A 21,799-nucleotide genomic window follows, 5' to 3' on the forward strand; every position below is an offset into this window, starting at 1 on the left:
TTAATAGCTGTCTATTGACATTGTACATTTGTCATTTTTATATGGACCACTACAGGAAAGACAACTCACACTTCATTTATAAAGACATAAACAATGTATGTGAAATATATAACGGTTAGGCGCTCATTGACTTCTGTTGTCATAAATGTTTTGGTGTGTAGCAACAGACGAGATTGCTGCTACACGCCAAAACAACAATGGAGACCTCAAGTATCCCCTTTCATTGTTTGATAGCAGTAGTCATACCTCTTTCTTAAGGACATATTATTGTCACTTTGTATCTGCACTATTATATGAACCGCAGTTTAATTATTTTTAAGGATATATTCCGAACATCCATTCATTTGGATTACTATTGGTCTGATCATCCTAGACACTCGTGGAGAGCACAAATTTTAGATTCCAAACATCTTGGTGGCTGGAGGCCAATATTTTTCGTTTATGCTGTTTTTGTTTACAAGCAATGTGATATGTCATGTACCCATGCTCTTATTTTGGTCGATTTAGCTTGTTTTTATGTGTATTTATGTTTTTTTTTTCTATCTGGATTTTAAGTATTTAGTTTTAACAAAATTGCATCAAACTAATGTGTCCACTTCACATACAAAATTTTACAACACAGCATCTCTTATACTCATTTATAACAGACAACAGAAGTCAATGAACGCCTAACCGTTATATTGTTTCATATATTGTTATAAGGGAGGGAGACCCTTGGTTGGTGCAGCCCTTGCAACCAATAGGACTAGAGCGCAATCCTATATATCTTTGCTATAAACAATGTATGTGCTGGTGTTGTATCCTCCGCAGCAGCTATTTATATAGCGCCACTAATTCCGCAGCGCTGTACAGAGAACTCGCTCACATCAGTCCCTGCCCCATTGGGGCTTACAGTCTAAATTCCCTAACATCATATTTATGCAAAATTGACTTTTAAAAATATTTTTTTTTCAATATCAAGTGTTATACAAAAGCTGCACAAAATATCAAAATCATCACATTTTCAAATTTCCTTTTTTTGTGTTTATGCCAGTAATTAAAGACTTGTGAATGACTCCCTAGTAATAGAACTATTGGCCAAGCACTTCAGTGAGTCACAACGTGTGATGATTTCATTTCTAATAGTGGGATAATGGAAGGAAATGTGGGAGTACAAATTTCATTGCACAGGTGCAGTCAGACACATGTCGTTGTATTTCTATTGCAGATGGCTCTGTCAACTTCTGAGTTGTGAATATTTTAATGCATTGATTGCCTATTGTGTGGGCCAACCCTGTGAAACCTTAAAGTAGTGGCTGCAGATTATATAGTAGAGCCACCTAGGAGTTGGTTGCCTTAACACGTCCCTTAGAAAAAAAGGAAATATGGTGGGAGCTCATTCCCCAGTTAAACATAACTTTTCAGGTACAAGAATGAGAAATCTTTCTCTGGAGATCTGCAAAATATAATCCTGATAGATTAGGTATTCTTGGAAATTAAATCCTTGTTAAAAGTCTGCTATGTGAAACTTTACAATTGTTAGTACAGCACCAACATGTCCTGCCTGGACTTGTAACCAGGATGAGGGGAACGGTCCGAAGTACCCTCCCGTCGGGACCCAGTTGTGATTGTGGTGGGCTCCGGTCCCATTCGTCAATCTACGGCCCCACCTGAGCCAGAATATTATTACAAAGACTGTGCCAAGCAAGGGCTTTTGCTGAGGCTACACCTGCCACATCGGGCCTGAGGTTCCTTGCAGCGGCCCTTCTTGAGAGCTATGCACTTCAGTTGCCTGCACCTTAACTTCTAGGCTACTGGAACCGGTGCTGTACTTCTCTCCTTGGTCTTTTGTCTTCTCTACTCTTTCTTTGCGCTCTGTTGGACTTCCTTCAATGGAAAGAACATTTTACATACAGGGCTCCCTGTTATGTGGTTGGCAGGCAAATAGAAGAAATTGCATCAGGACCTGAAATTGGGCAGGGAAATCAAGGCCTCCAGGTTATGCTAAACTTACCACTGCCTCCCTTACTAATTCCTTAATGCAGCCACTGCCACTGAATGATGAGGCAGAACTTCAAACTTCCTAGTCATTGCACCCAGTGGTAGTCAGCATATCGATGCTGACTACCCCAACACGACTTACCCCGACGTCTTCACACCGAAGGGCTCCTTCCCGACGAGGCTGCAGGACGACTGATGTGCCCACCGACTGCAAGCAATCGCGATGGATGAAGAAGCCGGCGCGGCTTGATGATGTCACTGGGAACCGCAATGCCGTTATCGGTGCTGTTAAGGGGGTAATAGTTGCATTACCCACTTAACAGCACCGATAAGCCCTTCGGTGTGAAGACGTCAGGGTAAGTCTTGTAGGAATAATCAGCATCATTATTCTGTAGCCCACCCATTGCACCAGGTGGTCCCATCCTAATACAAATCACAATGTGGATTGTCATTGCATCAGGATCCATTTACATATAGTCTAGTTACTCATAGAGTAGAGTTTAACGTTAGACGTCAGGAGTTGCACAGCGCGTACATTAATCTGTGAACAGGTCGGCTCCCGGCACCTATTTGTTAACGCCATTCTTGACTTTCCCTTGTGTTCTGATGGGATTTTATATTGCACACAGACATTGTGCGTACCCTGCAGCGTGCTCTGTCAGTCTGCGTGCACCAAGTGTATTCAACAGGAAATGATTCTTCAGATTCGCTTGTTCTTGAATATGTACGTAAGTGTTTGCGTGAAAATTGATAGGTTTTTTAAACACAATTTGCGTTCAGGGGGTAAATGTATCAAGCTGAGAGTTTTCCAGCGAGTTTGAAAAGTGGAGATGTTGCCTATAGCAACCAATCAGATTCTAGCTATCATTTTATAGTACGTACTAAATAAATGATAGCTAGAATCTGATTGGTTTTTCAAACCCGCTGGAAAACTCTCAGCTTGATACATTTACCCCCAGGATGTGTTCCTTAATGAACCAGATCCATGATGTCACAAAACAGCATTTATGCTCCAAATATGTGTTACTACCAGGAATGCCTGTTGTCTGGAATCACAGTGTCGTCGAATCCACCCGCCGGTTAAAGAAATCTATGGGATTGTAATATGGTTGTTGATGCAGAGATTTAATTGTAAACATTGCCTTCATATGTTGATGGGGTTTGTGAGCAGCACAGCGTCAAAAGTTTGTGAATCTTTTTTATGAAGATTATGCAAAATAAAAGTTTTACAAAGTTTAAAATTCTGTTAAGAACCCATCTTGCACTCATTAGCGAATGTTGTTTGACATTATTTGTTGCTGAACCCATATATATAGCACAGACATAAGCAAACTCACCAATATATTGGCTTTTAACTTGGAACCTGGCACGGGTGATGTAAAGCATACTGACGGCACAAATGATGACTGTAACTACTTCAGTCAAGTGATGATTATACCGACTGACTTTAAACAGCAGCAGCGACAGGGTAGGACTCAAGAAGGATTAAAGGTCTCATAGCTATACTCACTTTTATTTAGCACATTTGGCCATTTACTCCATTTGTAGTAGCAGGGATAAGCGCATCGCTTGGAAGGATAACAAAAAAACAAGAGAATTTTACATACAGGGCACCTTTAAAAATGTAACACGCTGCAGCCTTTTGTTTCACAGAATATTTGTGAAAGTCTATTTCTCTAGGCTCCAGAAATTTAGGTGCGTCTGGGAAAACAAACGTACATATTATTTCTGGATCATCTTCTTACTGCTGACTTGGACAAAGTCAAAATCTTAACATATGTAATATATAGACTCGATTTTTGAAATTTTTACTCCATCTTTGCTCACAAACTGGAAAACTCCATGGTTTCAGCTACTAAAACTAATAAAGTAAATTCAAGTGATTGTCTTCCTTTATCGTCATCATGGTAACCTTCATCATCACCATTCATTTACATAGCACCATCAATTCTGCAGAGAACACTTGTCATTGACATCAGTCCCTGCCGCATTAGAGCTTAAAGACTAAATTCCCTAAAACACACAAACACTAGGGTTCATTTTTGTCGACAGTCATTTAACCTACCAGTATGTTTTTGGAGTGTGGGAGGAAACCGGAGCTGTTTATCTCCCTCTACATCGAAAATCTACCATTTCAAATTCAACATCCTCAGACACAAATTCTGGGGTTGTAGATGACTTAGCAGTGTGAGAACTTGGGATTTTGTAGCTACGAGTGAACACCCTGGAAGATGTATGGATACGATACAAAAAGAGATTGTGCCACCGGATACACTAAGCTGTTTCACACTGTAGGCAAAATGCTGAGAATACAGCTGAGTAAACAAACTTTGTAGGCACTGCCTGGGCAGCGTATAATGTAATAAGGTGCACAGATGTGTTGGCACTGGTTGAACAATGCGTAGTGTGTAATGAGGTACACAGATGTGTTGGCACTGGTTGAACAATGTGTAGTGTGTAATGAGGTACACAGAGGTGTTGGCACTGGTTGAACAGTGTGTAGTGTGTAATGAGGTACACAGAGGTGTTGGCACTGGTTGAACAATGCGTAGTATGTAATGAGGTACACAGATGTGTTGGCACTGGTTGAACAGTGTGTAGTGTGTAATGAGGTACACAGATATGTTGGCACTGGTTGAACAGTGTGTAGTGTGTAATGAGGTACACAGAGGTGTTGGCACTGGTTGAACAATGCGTAGTGTGTAATGAGGTACACAGATGTGTTGGCACTGGTTGAACAATGCGTAGTATGTAATGAGGTACACAGAGGTGTTGGCACTGATAGAACAGTGTGTAGTGTGTAATGAAGTACACAGAGGTGTTGGCACTGGTTGAACAGTGTGTAGTGTGTAATGAGGTACACAGAGGTGTTGGCACTGGTTAAACAGTGTGTAGTGTGTAATGAGGTACACAGAGGTGTTGGCACTGGTTGAACAGTGTGTAGTGTGTCATGAGGTACACAGAGGTGTTGGCACAGATTGAACAGTGCGTAGTGTGTAATGAGGTACACAGAGGAGTTGGCACTGGTTGAACAGTGTGTAGTGTATAATGAGGTACACAGAGGTGTTGGCACTGGTTGAACAGTGTGTAGTGTGTAATGAGGTACACAGAGATGTTGGAACTGGTTGAACAGTGCGTAGTGTGCAATGAGGTGCACAGAGGTGTTGGCACTGGTTGAACAGTGCGTATTGTGTAATGAGGTACACAGAGGTGTTGGCACAGATTGAACAGTACGTTGTGTGTATTGAGGTACACAGAGGTGTTGGCACTGGTTGAACAGTGCGTAGTGTGTAATGAGGTACACAGAGGTGTTGGCACTGGTTGAACAATGCGTAGTGTGTAATGAGGTACACAGAGGTGTTGGCACTGGTTGAACAGTGTGTAGTGTGTAATGAGGTGCACAGATATGTTGGCACTGGTTGAACAGTGCGTAGTGTGTAATGAGGTACACAGATGTGTTGGCACTGGTTGAACAATGCGTAGTATGTAATGAGGTACACAGAGGTGTTGGCACTGATAGAACAGTGTGTAGTGTGTAATGAAGTACACAGAGGTGTTGGCACTGGTTGAACAGTGTGTAGTGTGTAATGAGGTACACAGAGGTGTTGGCACTGGTTAAACAGTGTGTAGTGTGTAATGAGGTACACAGAGGTGTTGGCACTGGTTGAACAGTGTGTAGTGTGTCATGAGGTACACAGAGGTGTTGGCACAGATTGAACAGTGCGTAGTGTGTAATGAGGTACACAGAGGAGTTGGCACTGGTTGAACAGTGTGTAGTGTATAATGAGGTACACAGAGGTGTTGGCACTGGTTGAACAGTGTGTAGTGTGTAATGAGGTACACAGAGATGTTGGAACTGGTTGAACAGTGCGTAGTGTGCAATGAGGTGCACAGAGGTGTTGGCACTGGTTGAACAGTGCGTAGTGTGTAATGAGGTACACAGAGGTGTTGGCACAGATTGAACAGTACGTTGTGTGTATTGAGGTACACAGAGGTGTTGGCACTGGTTGAACAGTGCGTAGTGTGTAATGAGGTACACAGAGGTGTTGGCACTGGTTGAACAATGCGTAGTGTGTAATGAGGTACACAGAGGTGTTGGCACTGGTTGAACAGTGTGTAGTGTGTAATGAGGTGCACAGATATGTTGGCACTGGTTGAACAGTGCGTAGTGTGTAATGAGGTGCACAGAGGTGTTGGCACTGGTTGAACAGTGCGTAGTGTGTAATGAGGTACACAGAGGTGTTGGCACTGGTTGAACAGTGCGTAGTGTGTAATGAGGTGCACAGAGGTGTTGGCACTGGTTGAACAGTGCGTAGTGTGTAATGAGGTACACAGAGGTGCTGGCACTGGTTGAACAGTCCGTAGTGTGTAATGAGGTACACAGAGGTATTGGCACAGATTGAACAGTGTGTAGTGTGTAATGAGGTACACAGAGGTGTTGGCACTGGTTGAACAGTGCGTAGTGTGTAATGAGGTACACAGAGGTGTTGGCACTGATTGAACAGTGTGTAGTGTGTAATGAGGTACACAGAGGTATTGGCACAGATTGAACAGTGTGTAGTGTGTAATGAGGTACACAGAGGTGTTGGCACTGGTTGAACAGTGCGTAGTGTGTAATGAGGTGCACAGATGTGTTGGCACTGGTTAAACAGTGCGTAGTGTGTAATGAGGTACACAGAGGTGCTGGCACTGGTTGAACAGTCCGTAGTGTGTAATGAGGTTCACAGAGGTGCTGGCACTGGTTGAACAGTCCGTAGTGTGTAATGAGGTACACAAAGGTGTTGGCACAGATTGAACAGTGCGTAGTGTGCAATGAGGTACACAAAGGTGTTTGCACTGGTTGAACAGTGCGTAGTGTGCAATGAGGTACACGAAAGTGATGGCACTGGTTGAACAGTGCGTAGTGTGTAATGAGGTACACAGAGGTGTTGGCACTGGTTGAACAGTGTGTAGTGTGTAATGAGATACACAGAGGTGTTGGCACTGGTTGAACAGAGCGTAGTGTGTAATGAGGAACACAGATGTGTTGGCACTGGTTGAACAGTGTGTAGCATGTAATGAGGTACACAGAGGTGTTGGCACAGATTGAACAGTGCGTAGTGTGCAATGAGGTACACAAAGGTGTTTGCACTGGTTGAACAGTGCGTAGTGTGCAATGAGGTACACGAAAGTGATGGCACTGGTTGAACAGAGCGTAGTGTGTAATGAGGTACACAGAGGTGTTGGCACTGGTTGAACAGTGTGTAGTGTGTAATGAGGTACACAGAGGTGTTGGCACTGGTTGAACAGTGCGTAGTGTGTAATGAGGAACACAGATGTGTTGGCACTGGTTGCACAGTGCGTAGTGTGTAATGAGGTACACAGATGTGTTGGCACTGGTTGAACAGTGCGTAGTGTGTAATGAGGTGCACAGAGGTGTTGGCACTGGTTGCACAGTGCGTAGTGTGTAATGAGGTACACAGAGGTGCTGGCACTGGTTGAACAGTCCGTAGTGTGTAATGAGGTACACAGAGGTATTGGCACAGATTGAACAGTGTGTAGTGTGTAATGAGGTACACAGAGGTGTTGGCACTGATTGAACAGTGTGTAGTGTGTAATGAGGTACACAGAGGTATTGGCACAGATTGAACAGTGTGTAGTGTGTAATGAGGTACACAGAGGTGTTGGCACTGGTTGAACAGTGCGTAGTGTGTAATGAGGTACACAGAGGTGTTGGCACTGGTTGAACAGTGCGTAGTGTGTAATGAGGTACACAGAGGTGCTGGCACTGGTTGAACAGTCCGTAGTGTGTAATGAGGTACACAGAGGTGTTGGCACTGGTTGAACAGTGTGTAGCATGTAATGAGGTACACAGAGGTGTTGGCACAGATTGAACAGTGCGTAGTGTGCAATGAGGTACACAGAGGTGTTTGCACTGGTTGAACAGTGCGTAGTGTGCAATGAGGTACACGAAAGTGATGGCACTGGTTGAACAGTACGTAGTGTGTAATGAGGTACACAGAGGTGTTGGCACTGGTTGAACAGTGTGTAGTGTGTAATGAGGTACACAGAGGTGTTGGCACTGGTTGAACAGTGCGTAGTGTGTAATGAGGAACACAGATGTGTTGGCACTGGTTGCACAGTGCGTAGTGTGTAATGAGGTACACAGATGTGTTGGCACTGGTTGAACAGTGCGTAGTGTGTAATGAGGTGCACAGAGGTGTTGGCACTGGTTGCACAGTGCGTAGTGCGTAATGAGGTACACAGAGGTGCTGGCACTGGTTGAACAGTCCGTAGTGTGTAATGAGGTACACAGAGGTATTGGCACAGATTGAACAGTGTGTAGTGTGTAATGAGGTACACAGAGGTGTTGGCACTGATTGAACAGTGTGTAGTGTGTAATGAGGTACACAGAGGTATTGGCACAGATTGAACAGTGTGTAGTGTGTAATGAGGTACACAGAGGTGTTGGCACTGGTTGAACAGTGCGTAGTGTGTAATGAGGTACACAGAGGTGTTGGCACTGGTTGAACAGTGCGTAGTGTGTAATGAGGTACACAGAGGTGCTGGCACTGGTTGAACAGTCCGTAGTGTGTAATGAGGTACACAGAGGTGTTGGCACTGGTTGAACAGTGTGTAGCATGTAATGAGGTACACAGAGGTGTTGGCACAGATTGAACAGTGCGTAGTGTGCAATGAGGTACACGGAGGTGTTTGCACTGGTTGAACAGTGCGTAGTGTGCAATGAGGTGCACAGAGGTGTTGGCACTGGTTGCACAGTGCGTAGTGTGTAATGAGGTACACAGAGGTGCTGGCACTGGTTGAACAGTCCGTAGTGTGTAATGAGGTACACAGAGGTATTGGCACAGATTGAACAGTGTGTAGTGTGTAATGAGGTACACAGAGGTGTTGGCACTGATTGAACAGTGTGTAGTGTGTAATGAGGTACACAGAGGTATTGGCACAGATTGAACAGTGTGTAGTGTGTAATGAGGTACACAGAGGTGTTGGCACTGGTTGAACAGTGCGTAGTGTGTAATGAGGTACACAGAGGTGTTGGCACTGGTTGAACAGTGCGTAGTGTGCAATGAGGTACACGAAAGTGATGGCACTGGTTGAACAGTGCGTAGTGTGTAATGAGGTACAAAGAGGTGTTTGCACTGGTTGAACAGTGCGTAGTGTGCAATAAGGTACACGAAAGTGATGGCACTGGTTGAATAGTGCGTAGTGTGTAATGAGGTACACAGAGGTGTTGGCACAGATTGAACAGTGCGTAGTGTGTAATGAGGTGCACAGATGTGTTGGCACTGGTTGAACAGTGTCTAGTGTATAATGAGGTACACAGAGGTGTTGGCACTGGTTGAATAGTGTGTAGCGTGTAATGAGGTACACAGAGGTGCTGGCACTGGTTGAACAGTGCGTAGTGTGTAATGAGGTACACAGAGGTGCTGGCACTGGTTGAACAGTGCGCAGTGTATAATGAGGTACACAGAGGTGTTGGCACAGATTGAACAGTGCGTAGTGTGTAATGAGGTACACAGAGGAGTTGGCACTGGTTGAACAGTGCGTAGTGTGTAATGAGGTGCACAGAGGTGTTGGCACTGGTTGAACAGTACATAGTGTGTAATGAGGTGCACAGAGGTGTTGGCACTGGTTGAACAGTGCGTAGTGTGTAATGAGGTGCACAGAGGTGTTGGCACTGGTTGAACAGTGCGTAGTGTGTAATGAGGTGCACAGAGGTGTTGGCACTGGTTGAACAGTGCGTAGTGTGTAATGAGGTGCACAGAGGTGTTGGCACTGGTTGAACAGTATGTAGTGTGTAATGAGGGTCACAGAGGTGTTGGCACTGGTTGAACAGTGCACAGTGTGTAATGAGGTGCACAGAGGTGTTGGCACTTGTTGAACAGTGCGTAGTGTGTAATGAGGTACACAGAGGTGTTGGCACAGATTGAACAGTGCGTAGTTTGTATTGAGGTACACAGAGGTGTTGGCACTGGTTGAACAGTGCGTAGTGTGTAATGAGGTGCACAGATGTGTTGGCACTGGTTGAACAGTGCATAGTGTGTAATGAGGTGCACAGAGGTGTTGGCACTGGTTGAACAGTGCGTAGTGTGTAATGAGGTACACAGAGGTGTTGGCACAGATTGAACAGTGCGTAGTGTGTATTGAGGTACACAGAGGTGTTGGCACTGGTTGAACAGTGCGTAGTGTGTAATGAGGTACACAGAGGTGTTGGCACTGGTTGAACAATGCGTAGTGTGTAATGAGGTACACAGAGGTGTTGGCACTGGTTGAACAGTGCGTAGTGTGTAATGAGGAACACAGATGTGTTGGCACTGGTTGCACAGTGCGTAGTGTGTAATGAGGTACACAGAGGTGCTGGCACTGGTTGAACAGTCCGTAGTGTGTAATGAGGTACACAGAGGTGTTGGCACTGGTTGAACAGTGTGTAGCATGTAATGAGGTACACAAAGGTGTTGGCACAGATTGAACAGTGCGTAGTGTGCAATGAGGTACACAAAGGTGTTTGCACTGGTTGAACAGTGCGTAGTGTGCAATGAGGTACACGAAAGTGATGGCACTGGTTGAACAGTGCGTAGTGTGTAATGAGGTACACAGAGGTGTTGGCACAGATTGAACAGTGCGTAGTTTGTATTGAGGTACACAGAGGTGTTGGCACTGGTTGAACAGTGCGTAGTGTGTAATGAGGTGCACAGATGTGTTGGCACTGGTTGAACAGTGCGTAGTGTGTAATGAGGTGCACAGAGGTGTTGGCACTGGTTGAACAGTGCGTAGTGTGTAATGAGGTACACAGAGGTGTTGGCACAGATTGAACAGTGCGTAGTGTGTATTGAGGTACACAGAGGTGTTGGCACTGGTTGAACAGTGCGTAGTGTGTAATGAGGTACACAGAGGTGTTGGCACAGATTGAACAGTGCGTAGTGTGTATTGAGGTACACAGAGGTGTTGGCACTGGTTGAACAGTGCGTAGTGTGTAATGAGGTACACAGAGGTGTTGGCACTGGTTGAACAATGCGTAGTGTGTAATGAGGTACACAGAGGTGTTGGCACTGTATGAACAGTGTGTAGTGTGTAATGAGGTACACAGAGGTGTTGGCACTGGTTGAACAGTGCGTAGTGTGTAATGAGGAACACAGATGTGTTGGCACTGGTTGCACAGTGCGTAGTGTGTAATGAGGTACACAGAGGTGCTGGCACTGGTTGAACAGTCCGTAGTGTGTAATGAGGTACACAGAGGTGTTGGCACTGGTTGAACAGTGCGTAGTGTGTAATGAGGTGCACAGAGGTGTTGGCACTGGTTGAACAGTGCGTAGTGTGTAATGAGGTGCACAGAGGTGTTGGCACTGGTTGAACAGTGCGTAGTGTGTAATGAGGTGCACAGAGGTGTTGGCACTGGTTGAACAGTATGTAGTGTGTAATGAGGGTCACAGAGGTGTTGGCACTGGTTGAACAGTGCACAGTGTGTAATGAGGTGCACAGATGTGTTGGCACTTGTTGAACAGTGCGTAGTGTGTAATGAGGTACACAGAGGTGTTGGCGCAGATTGAACAGTGCGTAGTTTGTATTGAGGTACACAGAGGTGTTGGCACTGGTTGAACAGTGCGTAGTGTGTAATGAGGTGCACAGATGTGTTGGCACTGGTTGAACAGTGCGTAGTGTGTAATGAGGTGCACAGAGGTGTTGGCACTGGTTGAACAGTGCGTAGTGTGTAATGAGGTATACAGAGGTGTTGGCACAGATTGAACAGTGCGTAGTGTGTATTGAGGTACACAGAGGTGTTGGCACTGGTTGAACAGTGCGTAGTGTGTAATGAGGTACACAGAGGTGTTGGCACTGGTTGAACAATGCGTAGTGTGTAATGAGGTACACAGAGGTGTTGGCACTGGTTGAACAGTGTGTAGTGTGTAATGAGGTACACAGAGGTGTTGGCACTGGTTGAACAGTGCGTAGTGTGTAATGAGGAACACAGATGTGTTGGCACTGGTTGCACAGTGCGTAGTGTGTAATGAGGTACACAGAGGTGCTGGCACTGGTTGAACAGTCCGTAGTGTGTAATGAGGTACACAGAGGTGTTGGCACTGGTTGAACAGTGTGTAGCATGTAATGAGGTACACAAAGGTGTTGGCACAGATTGAACAGTGCGTAGTGTGCAATGAGGTACACAAAGGTGTTTGCACTGGTTGAACAGTGCGTAGTGTGCAATGAGGTACACGAAAGTGATGGCACTGGTTGAACAGTGCGTAGTGTGTAATGAGGTACACAGAGGTGTTGGCACAGATTGAACAGTGCGCAGTTTGTATTGAGGTACACAGAGGTGTTGGCACTGGTTGAACAGTGCGTAGTGTGTAATGAGGTGCACAGATGTGTTGGCACTGGTTGAACAGTGCGTAGTGTGTAATGAGGTGCACAGAGGTGTTGGCACTGGTTGAACAGTGCGTAGTGTGTAATGAGGTACACAGAGGTGTTGGCACATATTGAACAGTGCGTAGTGTGTATTGAGGTACACAGAGGTGTTGGCACTGGTTGAACAGTGCGTAGTGTGTAATGAGGTACACAGAGGTGCTGGCACTGGTTGTACTGTCCGTAGTGTGTAATGAGGTACACAGAGGTGTTGGCACTGGTTGAACAGTGCGTAGTGTGTAATGAGGTGCACAGAGGTGTTGGCACTGGTTGAACAGTGCGTAGTGTGTAATGAGGTGCACAGAGGTGTTGGCACTGGTTGAACAGTGCGTAGTGTGTAATGAGGTGCACAGAGGTGTTGGCACTGGTTGAACAGTATGTAGTGTGTAATGAGGGTCACAGAGGTGTTGGCACTGGTTGAACAGTGCACAGTGTGTAATGAGGTGCACAGATGTGTTGGCACTTGTTGAACAGTGCGTAGTGTGTAATGAGGTACACAGAGGTGTTGGCACAGATTGAACAGTGCGTAGTTTGTATTGAGGTACACAGAGGTGTTGGCACTGGTTGAACAGTGCGTAGTGTGTAATGAGGTGCACAGATGTGTTAGCACTGGTTGAACAGTGCGTAGTGTGTAATGAGGTGCACAGAGGTGTTGGCACTGGTTGAACAGTGCGTAGTGTGTAATGAGGTATACAGAGGTGTTGGCACAGATTGAACAGTGCGTAGTGTGTATTGAGGTACACAGAGGTGTTGGCACTGGTTGAACAGTGCGTAGTGTGTAATGAGGTACACAGAGGTGTTGGCACTGGTTGAACAATGCGTAGTGTGTAATGAGGTACACAGAGGTGTTGGCACTGGTTGAACAGTGTGTAGTGTGTAATGAGGTACACAGAGGTGTTGGCACTGGTTGAACAGTGCGTAGTGTGTAATGAGGAACACAGATGTGTTGGCACTGGTTGCACAGTGCGTAGTGTGTAATGAGGTACACAGAGGTGCTGGCACTGGTTGAACAGTCCGTAGTGTGTAATGAGGTACACAGAGGTGTTGGCACTGGTTGAACAGTGTGTAGCATGTAATGAGGTACACAAAGGTGTTGGCACAGATTGAACAGTGCGTAGTGTGCAATGAGGTACACAAAGGTGTTTGCACTGGTTGAACAGTGCGTAGTGTGCAATGAGGTACACGAAAGTGATGGCACTGGTTGAACAGTGCGTAGTGTGTAATGAGGTACACAGAGGTGTTGGCACAGATTGAACAGTGCGTAGTTTGTATTGAGGTACACAGAGGTGTTGGCACTGGTTGAACAGTGCGTAGTGTGTAATGAGGTGCACAGATGTGTTGGCACTGGTTGAACAGTGCGTAGTGTGTAATGAGGTGCACAGAGGTGTTGGCACTGGTTGAACAGTGCGTAGTGTGTAATGAGGTACACAGAGGTGTTGGCACAGATTGAACAGTGCGTAGTGTGTATTGAGGTACACAGAGGTGTTGGCACTGGTTGAACAGTGCGTAGTGTGTAATGAGGTACACAGAGGTGTTGGCACTGGTTGAACAATGCGTAGTGTGTAATGAGGTACACAGAGGTGTTGGCACTGGTTGAACAGTGTGTAGTGTGTAATGAGGTACACAGAGGTGTTGGCACTGGTTGAACAGTGCGTAGTGTGTAATGAGGAACACAGATGTGTTGGCACTGGTTGCACAGTGCGTAGTGTGTAATGAGGTACACAGAGGTGCTGGCACTGGTTGAACAGTCCGTAGTGTGTAATGAGGTACACAGAGGTGTTGGCACTGGTTGAACAGTGTGTAGCATGTAATGAGGTACACAAAGGTGTTGGCACAGATTGAACAGTGCGTAGTGTGCAATGAGGTACACAAAGGTGTTTGCACTGGTTGAACAGTGCGTAGTGTGCAATGAGGTACACGAAAGTGATGGCACTGGTTGAACAGTGTGTAGTGTGTAATGAGGTACACAGAGGTGTTGGCACTGGTTGAACAGTGCGTAGTGTGTAATGAGGTACACAGAGGTGTTGGCACTGGTTGAACAGTCCGTAGTGTGTAATGAGGTACACAGAGGTGTTGGCACTGGTTGAACAGTGTGTAGCATGTAATGAGGTACACAGAGGTGTTGGCACAGATTGAACAGTGCGTAGTGTGCAATGAGGTACACAAAGGTGTTTGCACTGGTTGAACAGTGCGTAGTGTGCAATGAGGTACACGAAAGTGATGGCACTGGTTGAACAGTGCGTAGTGTGTAATGAGGTGCACAGAGGTGTTGGCACTGGTTGAACAGTGCGTAGTGTGTAATGAGGTACACAGAGGTGTTTGCACTGGTTGAACAGTGCGTAGTGTGCAATGAGGTACACGAATGTGATGGCACTGGTTGAACAGTGCGTAGTGTGTAATGAGGTACACAGAGGTGTTGGCACAGATTGAACAGTGCGTAGTGTGTAATGAGGAACACAGTTGTGTTGGCACTGGTTGCACAGTGCGTAGTGTGTAATGAGGTACACAGAGGTGTTGGCACTTGTTGAACAGTGCGTAGTGTGTAATGAGGTACACAGAGGTGTTGGCACAGATTGAACAGTGCGTAGTTTGTATTGAGGTACACAGAGGTGTTGGCACTGGTTGAACAGTGCGTAGTGTGTAATGAGGTGCACAGATGTGTTGGCACTGGTTGAACAGTGCGTAGTGTGTAATGAGGTGCACAGAGGTGTTGGCACTGGTTGAACAGTGCGTAGTGTGTAATGAGGTGCACAGATGTGTTGGCACTGGTTGAACAGTGCGTAGTGTGTAATGAGGTACAAAGAGGTGTTTGCACTGGTTGAACAGTGCGTAGTGTGCAATAAGGTACACGAAAGTGATGGCACTGGTTGAACAGTGTGTAGCATGTAATGAGGTACACAAAGGTGTTGGCACAGATTGAACAGTGCGTAGTGTGCAATGAGGTACACAAAGGTGTTTGCACTGGTTGAACAGTGCGTAGTGTGCAATGAGGTACACGAAAGTGATGGCACTGGTTGAACAGTGCGTAGTGTGTAATGAGGTACACAGAGGTGTTGGCACAGATTGAACAGTGCGTAGTTTGTATTGAGGTACACAGAGGTGTTGGCACTGGTTGAACAGTGCGTAGTGTGTAATGAGGTGCACAGAGGTGTTGGCACTGGTTGAACAGTGCGTAGTGTGTAATGAGGTGCACAGAGGTGTTGGCACTGGTTGAACAGTGCGTAGTGTGTAATGAGGTACACAGAGGTGTTGGCACAGATTGAACAGTGCGTAGTGTGTATTGAGGTACACAGAGGTGTTGGCACTGGTTGAACAGTGCGTAGTGTGTAATGAGGTACACAGAGGTGTTGGCACTGGTTGAACAATGCGTAGTGTGTAATGAGGTACACAGAGGTGTTGGCACTGGTTGAACAGTGTGTAGTGTGTAATGAGGTACACAGAGGTGTTGGCACTGGTTGAACAGTGCGTAGTGTGTAATGAGGAACACAGATGTGTTGGCACTGGTTGCACAGTGCGTAGTGTGTAATGAGGTACACAGAGGTGCTGGCACTGGTTGAACAGTCCGTAGTGTGTAATGAGGTACACAGAGGTGTTGGCACTGGTTGAACAGTGCGTAGTGTGTAATGAGCTGCACAGAGGTGTTGGCACTGGTTGAACAGTGCGTAGTGTGTAATGAGGTGCACAGAGGTGTTGGCACTGGTTGAACAGTGCGTAGTGTGTAATGAGGTGCACAGAGGTGTTGGCACTGGTTGAACAGTATGTAGTGTGTAATGAGGGTCACATAGGTGTTGGCACTGGTTGAACAGTGCACAGTGTGTAATGAGGTGCACAGAGGTGTTGGCACTTGTTGAACAGTGCGTAGTGTGTAATGAGGTACACAGAGGTGTTGGCACAGATTGAACAGTGCGTAGTTTGTATTGAGGTACACAGAGGTGTTGGCACTTGTTGAACAGTGCGTAGTGTGTAATGAGGTACACAGAGGTGTTGGCACAGATTGAACAGTCCGTAGTGTGTAATGAGGTACACAGAGGTGTTGGCACTGGTTGAACAGTGCGTAGTGTGTAATGAGCTGCACAGAGGTGTTGGCACTGGTTGAACAGTGCGTAGTGTGTAATGAGGTGCACAGAGGTGTTGGCACTGGTTGAACAGTGCGTAGTGTGTAATGAGGTGCACAGAGGTGTTGGCACTGGTTGAACAGTATGTAGTGTGTAATGAGGGTCACAGAGGTGTTGGCACTGGTTGAACAGTGCACAGTGTGTAATGAGGTGCACAGAGGTGTTGGCACTTGTTGAACAGTGCGTAGTGTGTAATGAGGTACACAGAGGTGTTGGCACAGATTGAACAGTGCGTAGTTTGTATTGAGGTACACAGAGGTGTTGGCACTGGTTGAACAGTGCGTAGTGTGTAATGAGGTGCACAGAGGTGTTGGCACTGGTTGAACAATGCGTAGTGTGTAATGAGGTACACAGAGGTGTTGGCACTGGTTGAACAGTGTGTAGTGTGTAATGAGGTACACAGAGGTGTTGGCACTGGTTGAACAGTGCGTAGTGTGTAATGAGGAACACAGATGTGTTGGCACTGGTTGCACAGTGCGTAGTGTGTAATGAGGTACACAGAGGTGCTGGCACTGGTTGAACAGTCCGTAGTGTGTAATGAGGTACACAGAGGTGTTGGCACTGGTTGAACAGTGTGTAGCATGTAATGAGGTACACAAAGGTGTTGGCACAGATTGAACAGTGCGTAGTGTGCAATGAGGTACACAAAGGTGTTTGCACTGGTTGAACAGTGCGTAGTGTGCAATGAGGTACACGAAAGTGATGGCACTGGTTGAACAGTGCGTAGTGTGTAATGAGGTACACAGAGGTGTTGGCACAGATTGAACAGTGCGTAGTTTGTATTGAGGTACACAGAGGTGTTGGCACTGGTTGAACAGTGCGTAGTGTGTAATGAGGTGCACAGATGTGTTGGCACTGGTTGAACAGTGCGTAGTGTGTAATGAGGTGCACAGAGGTGTTGGCACTGGTTGAACAGTGCGTAGTGTGTAATGAGGTACACAGAGGTGTTGGCACAGATTGAACAGTGCGTAGTGTGTATTGAGGTACACAGAGGTGTTGGCACTGGTTGAACAGTGCGTAGTGTGTAATGAGGTACACAGAGGTGTTGGCACTGGTTGAACAATGCGTAGTGTGTAATGAGGTACACAGAGGTGTTGGCACTGGTTGAACAGTGTGTAGTGTGTAATGAGGTACACAGAGGTGTTGGCACTGGTTGAACAGTGCGTAGTGTGTAATGAGGAACACAGATGTGTTGGCACTGGTTGCACAGTGCGTAGTGTGTAATGAGGTACACAGAGGTGCTGGCACTGGTTGAACAGTCCGTAGTGTGTAATGAGGTACACAGAGGTGTTGGCACTGGTTGAACAGTGTGTAGCATGTAATGAGGTACACAAAGGTGTTGGCACAGATTGAACAGTGCGTAGTGTGCAATGAGGTACACAAAGGTGTTTGCACTGGTTGAACAGTGCGTAGTGTGCAATGAGGTACACGAAAGTGATGGCACTGGTTGAACAGTGTGTAGTGTGTAATGAGGTACACAGAGGTGTTGGCACTGGTTGAACAGTGCGTAGTGTGTAATGAGGTACACAGAGGTGTTGGCACTGGTTGAACAGTCCGTAGTGTGTAATGAGGTACACAGAGGTGTTGGCACTGGTTGAACAGTGTGTAGCATGTAATGAGGTACACAGAGGTGTTGGCACAGATTGAACAGTGCGTAGTGTGCAATGAGGTACACAAAGGTGTTTGCACTGGTTGAACAGTGCGTAGTGTGCAATGAGGTACACGAAAGTGATGGCACTGGTTGAACAGTGCGTAGTGTGTAATGAGGTGCACAGAGGTGTTGGCACTGGTTGAACAGTGCGTAGTGTGTAATGAGGTACACAGAGGTGTTTGCACTGGTTGAACAGTGCGTAGTGTGCAATGAGGTACACGAATGTGATGGCACTGGTTGAACAGTGCGTAGTGTGTAATGAGGTACACAGAGGTGTTGGCACAGATTGAACAGTGCGTAGTGTGTAATGAGGAACACAGTTGTGTTGGCACTGGTTGCACAGTGCGTAGTGTGTAATGAGGTACACAGAGGTGTTGGCACTGGTTGAACAGTCCGTAGTGTGTAATGAGGTACACAGAGGTGTTGGCACTGGTTGAACAGTGTGTAGCATGTAATGAGGTACACAGAGGTGTTGGCACAGATTGAACAGTGCGTAGTGTGCAATGAGGTACACAAAGGTGTTTGCACTGGTTGAACAGTGCGTAGTGTGCAATGAGGTACACGAAAGTGATGGCACTGGTTGAACAGTGCGTAGTGTGTAATGAGGTGCACAGAGGTGTTGGCACTGGTTGAACAGTGCGTAGTGTGTAATGAGGTACACAGAGGTGTTTGCACTGGTTGAACAGTGCGTAGTGTGCAATGAGGTACACGAATGTGATGTCACTGGTTGAACAGTGCGTAGTGTGTAATGAGGTACACAGAGGTGTTGGCACAGATTGAACAGTGCGTAGTGTGTAATGAGGTGCACAGATCTGTTGGCACTGGTTGAACAGTGCGTAGTGTGTAATGAGGTGCACAGAGGTGTTGGCACTGGTTGAACAGTGCGTAGTGTGTAATGAGGTGCACAGAGGTGTTGGCACTGGTTGAACAGTGCATAGTGTGTAATGAGGTGCACAGAGGTGTTGGCACAGATTTAACAGTGCGTAGTGTGCAAGGTAGTAAATAAATTAATTGAATGTAGTGTTTCTCTCTATCCCTGTAGAACAGAGATAGACAGAAAGTTTAGAGGAGTACACACACAGATGCCAATAACAGACAAGTGGGTTTGGCACAACCATACTGGCACACAAACCTGGCGCTACCATTAGGCAGTTTTATACAGTTTTATATTGTGCTGGTCTTTGGGGGCACCACTGAGGTGGGCTGATGCAGTCACGTGGTACACAGTGGAGGTGGGCTGATGCAGTCACATAGTACACAGTGGGGGCGGGCTGATGCAGTCACATGGTACACAGTGGGGGCGGACTGATGCAGTCACATGGTACACAGTGGAGGTGGGCTGATGCAGTCACATAGTACACAGTGGAGGTGGGCTGATGCAATCACATAGTACACAGTGGAGGCGGGCTGATGCAGTCACATGGTACACAGTGGAGGCGGGCTGATGCAGTCACATGGTACACAGTGGAGGTGGGCTGATGCAGTCACATGGTACACAGTGGAGGCGGGCTGATGCAGTCACATGGTACACAGTGGAGGTGGGCTGATGCAGTCACATGGTACACAGTGGAGGTGGGCTGATGCAGTCACATGGTACACAGTGGAGGTGGGCTGATGCAGTCACATGGTACACAGTGGAGGCGGGCTGATGCAGTCACATGGTACACAGTGGAGGTGGGCTGATGCAGTCACATAGTACACAGTGGAGGCGGGCTGATGCAGTCACATGGTACACAGTGGGGGCGGACTGATGCAGTCACATAGTACACAGTGGAGGTGGGCTGATGCAGTCACATAGTACACAGTGGAGGTGGGCTGCTGCAGTCACATGGTACAAAGTGCGGGCAGGCTGCAGCAGTCACATGGTACACCGTGGTGGCGGGCAGATGGAAAGGTTCCTGTGTAGCTGACTGCACTGCAAGTAAATCAGGTAAGAAGAAGGGGTAATCCCCAATTTAGTCCATTCTGCAAGAGATCACAGAGATAAGTTCTAACCATGATCTAGAAGAGACTGTTTACATAGAAAAGTGTTATTATTATTATTTATTTATTTATTTATTTATTTATTTATTTAAACTATGTATAATAGAAATATGTAAATCAATCACAATAAACTGTTTTTGAGAGGTGAAAGAATGAATAATGTGGGGCTCACTGGTGAAAAGCTTGTGGACAGAGGGTGGTATGGGAGAGAAAAGCTGGTTGGCAGCGAGGGGCATATATGAGAAAAGCTGGAGGGGAGGGGAGCATGTAAGTGTGTACCAGGTGTGAGACCTGTGTGTAGGGATCAGTGTGTATCAGGTGTGTAACGTGATCAGTGTGTATAGGGTATGTAAATGGGGTGTCTGTTGTTGGCTTATTGAGTCATTAAGGAGAGCAAAGCAAAAAAAGGAGTAACTTTGCACATGGGAAAAACCATCTTGCATTGGAGGGGGAGGTCAATTTAAAATGTGGGGACAGATTTATAGTTGCTGTAGGGCATGTTCTAGATCAACTTTCAATGTCAGTGTGAAAAAAGCTATCAAGTATTTGTGTGGTACGTGAGAAAATAGCCAGTAGTTAACTGATGTGCAAAGTAATAAAGTAATTTGCACCCCTTGCATTGCAATATGGTATGTTCAGGAGCAAATTTACTCCTTTTTTGCCTTGATCTCCTTAATGAATCATGCTCATATTGTCTACTTCAAATAATATTGCAGATTGTGTGGTTTAAATTATTTAAGCACAAATTATTAAGGGGCACTAAATTATCTTATACACCTTATGTGACCTCATATAAATTCTGCAATAGCTGTGGTTCAAATTCTTTAAATATACTTATTAATGCCTCTTTTTCACTCAAATACCAGAGTGCTTATGACTTCAAGTTCTGTTAAATAAATAGCGCAGTAGGTGTGGCTAATAGTATATTAACATAACTATACTACCTGTACCTAAAAATAGTTTGCTTTATGAACACCTCATTTCCACTCAAATAAATATTATATTGTGTTACAGTATGTGTGGTTGAAATTATTTTGATATAATCAACTTACACAATTGAATACAATTTGACTGAAATACTAGGCATCTAACAGATAAAGATAATCTGTGAAATGTAAAACAAAAGGAAGTTAAAATGTAAACCGCGAAAGTTAAAACCTTTTAAGTGCTTCTCATCCACTCTGATCACCTCATCTTATGCCAGAATTCAATATTTCTCCCTGGCTGCCCCCATCCACTGGAACGAGCTCCCACCCCCTATCTGTCATTCCCCTAATATCTGCTCCTTCAAACAGGCACTTAAAACTCATCTGTTCTTCATAGCCTACCAGCAATCCACCTAACCATCTTACATGGGCAGCACGGTGGCTAAGCGGTTAGCACTTCTGCCTCACAGCACCGTGGTCATGAGTTCAATTCCTGACCATGCCTAATCTGTGTACAGTTTGTATGTTCTCCCCGTGTTTGCATGGGTTTTTCCTCCGGTGGATCCGGTTTCCTCCAACACTCCAAAAACATACTGGTAGGTTAATTGACTGCTATCAAAATTGACCCTAGTCTCTCTCTCTGTCTCTCTGTGTGTGTATGTTAAGGAATTTAGACTGTAAGCTCCAATGGGGCAGGGACTGATGTGAGTGAGTTCTCTGTACAGAGCTGCGGAATCAGTGGC

The sequence above is a fragment of the Mixophyes fleayi genome, chromosome 1 (genome assembly GCF_038048845.1).
Source record: "Mixophyes fleayi isolate aMixFle1 chromosome 1, aMixFle1.hap1, whole genome shotgun sequence".
NCBI lineage: Eukaryota > Metazoa > Chordata > Amphibia > Anura > Limnodynastidae > Mixophyes > Mixophyes fleayi.